Here is an 8436-nt window from a genome sequence, read left to right as displayed (position 1 = left end):
GCGACGTAGCGTGCCGGGTGCTTTAAACCGTCCCACTACGGACCACCTCCAAGTTCTGTTACGGCCTGTTACGTTCTGTCACGTTTTGTTGCGCTCACCCCGTTTACCTACGGCCTACTAGGTTTCTCATTCCTACCGCGACTGCCGTGGCAAATTTTTTGACAGTTTAAAAATCTGGCCCGGCATCCACGGCAATCACGGCTTGTCACGTTTGCTCATACGGTCCCCCACGTTGTCTCACGTTCATCCCGTTTCGTCCACGTTGTCCTGAAATGTGGTTGCCGTGGCCGCCGGGAACATAGTGTAAACGTAGCATAACGTAATACGAACATCCTGCATTTAACACAGTGTAGCAAGAATGGGTTAATGTGAGTTGGTCTAGTGATAAACTTATTGGTTCGCCTGTATGACCCAGAGTTTTAGTCCCAGTCTCGTCTTGCAGGTGGTGATGTTGGGCAAATTCTGTGAAACGTCTCCCATACCACGTATTTCTTTCATGTGAAAAATGAAAAGAAAAAAACCCAACTTGTTACAACTTTTGATGAATGATGATAATAACAGAAGGAACAATAATTTGCCTCTGGTCATATCAAGTTTTCTTCTTTATGGAATAAATACATTAAAAGAAAGCTCATGTTAAGGTTGGTCCTCAGAGTAAAAAGCCAGATCTGATTGACAAAATTTGTTAAAACACACAAGCTACATATATACACACAAATGAGCACATGCACATGGATTCATTTTAATGTTTTGTCAAATGTACACACCTAGACTAACAGAACTGTTTCTGTAGGCAAGCAAATCAGATTTTTGAGCAGACTCAGAAATCATGGTTCCATGATTTTGAACTGCCATTTAACATGGTCGAAGCGAAGATAGTTGGTTTTTCTTCCTGAACCATAAACATACCTAGCCAAATCGTATCTCATGCAAGATATTCCATCACTGCACCGATATTTGCAATTTAAAGTGGTATTTAAACTCATAATGTGACTTTCGAAGGCCCATGTTACCTGTATGCAAAGCTAGCTGCACAAGAAGTAATAAGCAAGACTTGAAAGCGGAGGTAAATGTGTAAATGTGCTTCCCTTAGCAATGTGATATTCAAATGTGAAAAATAAATGAATGAATAAACATAAATATATGTAATGTCTATACTATATCATGTTCATGGAGGTAAAAGGTATTCATTATTTGTATATGATAGATATCACCTATTATGTAAAGTTATAAAGTTTATTCATACCACCAAATAATTTCAGATGATATATATTGTATATTGCATTCCAATCTGGTGTATGATAGTTGAGGTATATAAACAGATATTGACCATTGAGAGACATAAGGGTCATGGCTTGTGTATTTATACTGGATTAACACCCTTCTGGCTCTCAACAGATGATACATATATATATATATATATATATATAGATTGTTATTCAGTCATGGTATGAAATGAATTAGTATTACTATATAGATGCAATGTACTTGTATGTAGAATTTGGTAGAGCTATAGCCATATTTGATTGATATTTCAATTTCATTATACAATAGTATGCTTTTTTGACATATTTATTTATACTTCCTGATTGGAGAAAGAAACAGAAAATAATTGTCACATGAATTCCTAGTGAGCCATTATTATTATTTACACAAGAATGCATTGCGTTTATAGAAAAGCTGTAAATTCTGAAATATAGCACACATTTGTAGTACTACTAATAATAGAGTCACATTCATGATTATGTTCAAGCCAGCAAGCTATAATTTCCTTGGTTTAATAAACAGTAGTAAAATAGATGAAAGTAGGAAAATGAAGTAACTTGCAATGTGTCTTGCCATAGATAGATGTAAAACTGTAGTGTTATTGTTCAGTTTTATCTTGCTTAAATGTAAACTAGACAGCCTATTTTGGATACTTATTTATTATACATTAAACAGAGAGGATATGTATAAACCATTGTACTAGACATTATCAGTACCAGTATCAGTTGTATAGATATATACTATCATTATAGAAGGCATACAGAAGTGAAGCATGTTTGTGAGGTGATGAGTTTATTACTTCATACATATGTAGTGGATATAATCTTAAGACAAATATCCAGTATGTCTTATGCTGATATGAGCGGCGTGTTACTTAACCATTGTGTTACAGATTTCTGGAGGGGTCGAATAAAATAATTTGGGTGATCAGTGCATGAATTAATATATGATTATTTTTTACTAAAAAACTTGTACAAAACATATAGGGTTGAGGTACACCACTCACATCACATAATTAATATTTGACAACAAAATAATGAAAGGAGTATTATTGTATTAGTATGACTTCAAGGATTATATTTTTGACTCGAGTCCACTAAAATTAGTCATGCACAGGATATGTACATGAAGATGTTTTGTTTAAAATCACCTCCTCCTCTTCCCCTACCTCCCTCCCCCCCCCCCCCAAAAAAAAAAAATATATATATATATATATATATATATATATATATAACAACAAATGAAATTATGATAATGAATAATAATGGTTAAAAAATAACACCCTTAAATGTACCCCAAACCATGTTGGAATCATTTAATTGTATGTGACCCTTTCATGCTGTTTATTATCATTAGTTCTGTTGTGGTACATTGCAATGAGAATATTATAGTCATATCATTGAAAAGTACATTGTTATTGCATTAGTTTGAGTAAATTCATTATGCATCACCAGATTGATACACATTGGAATATGATGCTTTCTTCTTGCGTTTTAGATATGAATGAGTACTGTGAGAATGGGTGGTATCTACCAATAACGTTACAGTTACAGTTCTTATGCTAATGATTCTACTTAAAGCATAAGAACAAATCTGAAAATAATGGTTGTGAGTGTGTGAGAGATATGGGAGCTTGTGTGTTTCTTATATGTCCAGTTTTTGTCTCGCCAACGAAAGGTGGAGTGGAGATTAAAGGATCCAAATGGTGTTCGTCTTTCTTCTGTCAAAAATTTTAAATAACCATTTGTCCTATCATGACCAAATTTGGGTCAGAGATGCACTTTGGAGACCTTCACACTATGGTACTGTCAAGGATGATATGTTAAGGTCAAAGGTAATTTGAAGTCACATCGAGGGGGTGGGAAAAGATAGCCAAAGAGAGAAGTTGAGGGAGGGATATAGAGGGATAAAGATAGAGAAAAGGAAAGTAAACACAAACATCACAACATCATATAGGAGACACAAGAGGAGGATGGTTCGAACAATCCCTTCAGGTGTAATATGCTAATATTCAAATGAGGAACATCTTGATGTTAGATTTAGTAGTGTAAGGAGGAAGTCGACTGTGACTACTTATGTCATGAAATAGGACAACCTGGAAAACCTTACCCTCATCTGAATATTACGGTTTTACTTTGCTTACACTCATGTAAGAATATTGAAATGCTCACTTAAACTGAAGAAATAAAATCGTAAGTGCTGTTGAAGTTAAAACAATGCTCCTCTAATGTCCTGAATGTGCATCCTATATGATTGGAACCCTATATTTCCTTTACTAGTTTACAACATACTATAGTTAACACTAATAATATTGTGTGAACTCTGGTCCCTTTAGAATATTGTGAGTGTGATATATATCTATGTATAAAGAGAGAGAGAGAGAGAGAGAGAGAGAGAGAGAGAGAGGGGGGGTAGAGATAGATGTCTATCTTTCTGATACTGCTGTTACTGCACTCAAAGGAAAACAAGGGTGTGTAAAAAATAAAAGAAATAGAACTAGCCTTGTCTCTTCTTAACATTACATGAAAATCTCAAAATTATTTCGGATTGGATAGGATGAACCACCTTGTCAGATATAGTATCATAGGTTGCGTTTATTGACCAAATTTTTGGCTAGAATCAGGTTTCTCAAACGCCATTCAGGCAAATTTAGAAGGTGATAAACGCAAAGCCTTTTTTAAAGGTCTTTATAGATATGGGCATATCGAAAAGACGCAAAAAGGTGTGTTTTGAATGTGACATACAGTTTTGAACCCCACATACAAATCGGACCACCCAGGTTAAGGGTTCGGAGGCTAGCGCGCGCCATGTGTTGTGTACAAGCATGTGTGTGTAGTTGACCTCCGAGAAACTGTCTGCTTCCCGGGTCAAAACAGCTGCGCAGACACATTTATTTTGAATCGTGAAGAGACGATAAACGCGACATCCCGCAAATCACTTTCGTATAGTGGGGTTCGATAGTGGGGTATGATAGTGGGGTACGATATGTACATATCTAGTGGCAAGACCCAATAAACGCGCCCATAGACTAATATGTCACATTCAAAACGCACCTTTTTTCGGCGTTTCAATATACCCATATCTAAAGACGTTTGAAAAAGGCTTTGCGTTTATCACTTTAAAATTTGCCTGAAAGACGTTTGAAAACGCTCATTCTAGGCACACAAAAAATGTAATATAAACGCACCCTAAATATAATGTACACAAGGGTGATTCCTGGGGATGTGTCCTCTACTACAGTCATCCATGCATTTCATCCACCAATGAAAAATCTCTCGATATGATTATAACTAATAGCAGTGATACCAGAAAGTCCCATTATTCATTGGTCATATTAAGAGGTTCCTCATTTTTAATAAAATATGTAGGGGCAATCGCATATCAAGGACATTTGCATAGAATTCAGTTTTTGATACAGATACAGATTTTGCGTATTCTGACGTGTATGGCATTGTTTGATCTTTCGAGAATGATGATGATCTTGATGATTATAAATCTACCATCCTGATGACGTGGAATAGATGACTGTAAAGCTCAGCTTTCAGGTGGCATATATATATTTCTGTGTATGATTGCGTCTCATGGAGCACATCACTTTCTAACCGCTCTCTTTTAGTATTTTCTCTGCAATGAGATAATAGATAAAGACCCAACGACTGTTATTCGCCGTTGAAATCAATAGGCGCTGTTAATCGGGAACAGCAACCTTCTATCCTTAGTTCCCTCTCTCTCTCGCTTTCTTTCTTTCTCTCTCTCTCGTATCTCTTTCTCTTTTTCTTTTTTTTTAATTTCTATCTATCTATCAATTTTTCTATCTATCTTCCCAACCCTCCCATCTCTCTATCTTCCCCCTCTCCTTCTCTGTTTCTTTAATAAAAATAATGATTTACTCGTCAAAAAATGTGATCAAAATAATATTTCTTGATGTCATCTAAAAATAGAGGTACTTGTACATATATCTTGTATAAGAGTTGAGTTATAAAATGTTTAACAAATGAAAGCAAAATTTCAGCACGCCAAAGTCATCCAATTATTGGGTTCAATTTATCAATGTTTCATGTTTAACTCCTAGTACTCATTGGTCGATATGATTCAATACTTATTTGCAACTAATGTCACCTTGAGACACTTAATCAGGAAATGAAATCTAACACAGATTTTGCACGCATTTTTATCGACGAGTAAAGTATGACATGCGAGTACAATGTGAATATAATGAAGTCATACTAGGGAACTGCACGAATGATAAATACATTGAACACAGAGTGAATCACTGTAAACAACGCTTTGAATAATGTAATGAGTTTTACTAGATCGCATATTGACAATAGAAGTGGGTATATAGAGAACTCTGCCGTAGCCAGGAGGAGGCGGGGCAATGCCTTTGTTTTTTACTTTATTTTCAGATGCATGAAAACATCTCGTATTTATTTATTTATCTGTTCACGTATTTATTCATTTTTACCCAGGGTTTCATAGGCAGTGGTTTATTACAGTTATTCTCTAGGGCATTGTACATTTATTATAATTCCTGTTAACATTTCTGCAAATTCACTAGGACCCCCCCCCCCTGCTTCGCACTTAAATGTACGTAGTGAAGAGATGTGTCACACAGCCCATTCGTCTCGTAAAAGTCGATTCAATTTAACTCCATCAATTTCCACCGGTGCTTCTAAGTCGTGTTTTATGGCTCCATTACGGGGCCTCGCGACGCCATGGATGTAAATAGTGGTTCTCATAATCTGTACAGTACCCAGTCAACATCATATGCACCAGGTAGCGATCATAAGGACACACACCTACCTAGAAATGATAACAGGAAACAATCTATTGGACATGTGGGAAAATATGATATACCAAGAATAGTACATTTACAATGAAAACAGTGTTAGCAAGAACAGGCTTACTATTAAAAGGCTTACTATTAAAATCTGACTATAATAAGCGCAGAATGGTAGCCCTGCAATCCCGCCCCCCCCCCCCCCACTCAGTGTTATTTAGGGTATACGCATTATGCTTGTTCCCTCTTTTTGAAAGCACCCCCAATATCTGAGGACTGCCAACATTTCCGAACCCCCCTTTCGTGGGCTTTTCGCGGGCTTTTCCTGCCTTGGAGACCCCCCTAAATCACGAAAAATGCTCACTGTACCCCCCTAAATTCGGAATAATTTCTCAGGAGTCCAAAGAGATGAGAGAAAAAAAAGAAAAAACACCCCCTTTTTAAAGAAATCTCCAGGTGAAAAGTTAATACACCCCTTTTTTTTTACAATTCTCGGGCCGTACTTTGTCGCACGAAAAGTACCCCTTTACCGGACATTTTGGTAACACGCATGGGGTCCGTCCGTTCTCGGAGTAGGGGGGGGGGGGCTGCAATGCACCTTGCGAGTCTCTCCAAAGCCAAAACCCGCACCAACAAAATTAACGAATCGAAACTTCATTTAGAAAAAAATATTACACTACACTCGCGTCCTCGGCAAACACAAAGCACAAATTCCTCATTGGGCCATCGCTCCCACACCCACTCCTCTCCTAGAATAAAAAGGAAAGATCAACGGAGCAATGATACTGAAGGAAAAGGGAGAGGCACTCAAAAAGGTACAGTGATGCATATCCCGTGTGCGAAAGGAAATAAATCCTAAAATTGAGGACCCCGTCCACATTGTTTCTATCGTTGAATATGAAACCCAACAAACATTAGCTGATAATCTTATTAAAAACTGTCTGTCACTTACAAATATCTTGAAATTACTCTTTATCTCCTTCTCAACCCCAAATGCAGCTCATGATTTTGTATTATTTTCTGTATCCCCGATCTCCCACTTCTTTTTGTCATTGTCTACTCTTTGTATTTTGACCGTGTTCTTCTATCTTTGTCGTGTAAAGCATTGTCTTGTCCCTTTCTCGTCTCTGTTGGCATTCCCTTTTTCTTTCTCCAGTTCCTTTTGTAGTTACGGATTAGTTAATTTAATCACTCATTATTCCTAAGTATCCTTTGAAAAGTTCACACTTGTACAAGCATTGCTTTTTAGTGGACCCCTCTGTTTCCAACATGTATTTCTTACATTTGTTTTAAATGCTTATAATTGATTTGTAATGTTTTGTTGGAAACATGAATAAATTGAAATTGAATTGAAATTTTGTATTACTATATTATAGATAAAGGGACAAATCTATCCAAATTTAAATTAAAATGTCGACTCTCTTAGAAAAATGTTTAGCAAAGAAACTGCAAATTTTGGAGAGCCTGTTCTCCTTACTATGCACTTAGATTGCAATTAAATATTTTACATTTTCTTTATTTTGTCTTTACTAGAGCTAGGTGCCTAACAAATGACATTTTATGAAACTTTCAATCTGTCCTTATACTCACAAAGAACGAATAACAACACAAAAACAATGGTAATTCGTGAGTCTTTAATCCACCAATAGTATAATCAATTAACCAAACTGAAACTAAAGATTCGGACAATTCTCTTTTATTTCGTTAGTATCATTGAATTCAGTCCAAAATGTATAGTTCTATAAGTATTGTTATTTGTTACCGTTTTGTTAATGTTAATTTATACTAGACAAGAAAAAAAAATTGAGAATGCATTTGTTTCTTGGCAATGCTTATAGAGAAAACAATGATATCACATAAGTAGCATGAGCACGACAGCTTACAACGTTTTTTTTTTTTACTATACATTTAAACAGCTTTGAAACTATCTCTCTAGTTTTAGTACTATGTACAAAAGTGAGTATCTGTATGTCACTATGCCTTCATAAACCCTCCTTGAAATGAAAACAAAATAAGAACCCAGATGTATCCTTGGCTAGCTCCAGGAGTTAAATCCAGATAAACCTTTCTAAACTACAGAGTATAATATAGAGCGCAGTGATTCTTTTCTAGAGTCTATTGTTATTCCCAATAGGGCTTGCAGAAAACTGCGTGAAAGCTTTAAATATTCTGTGTAGACGAATTTTAATTTAATGCGGATATTGTTCTGTCTGTAGTGAATATCAGTTAACCCCACTGCCTATATACGAGAACCGTAGGGGGAAGGGGGCGTCAAGTATGCTTAAATGCAAGTATTTAATTATTGAACTGGCAAGGGAGGGGGGGGGTCAAAAGTTAAACATTTAGGAATTCGCCTGTGAGTGAACTATCAGAGACATTGCTCTTAAAAA

This window comes from Strongylocentrotus purpuratus, unplaced genomic scaffold (assembly GCF_000002235.5).
Source record: "Strongylocentrotus purpuratus isolate Spur 01 unplaced genomic scaffold, Spur_5.0 spur5_scaffold_6, whole genome shotgun sequence".
NCBI lineage: Eukaryota > Metazoa > Echinodermata > Echinoidea > Camarodonta > Strongylocentrotidae > Strongylocentrotus > Strongylocentrotus purpuratus.
This window is presented reverse-complemented; position numbering follows the sequence as displayed.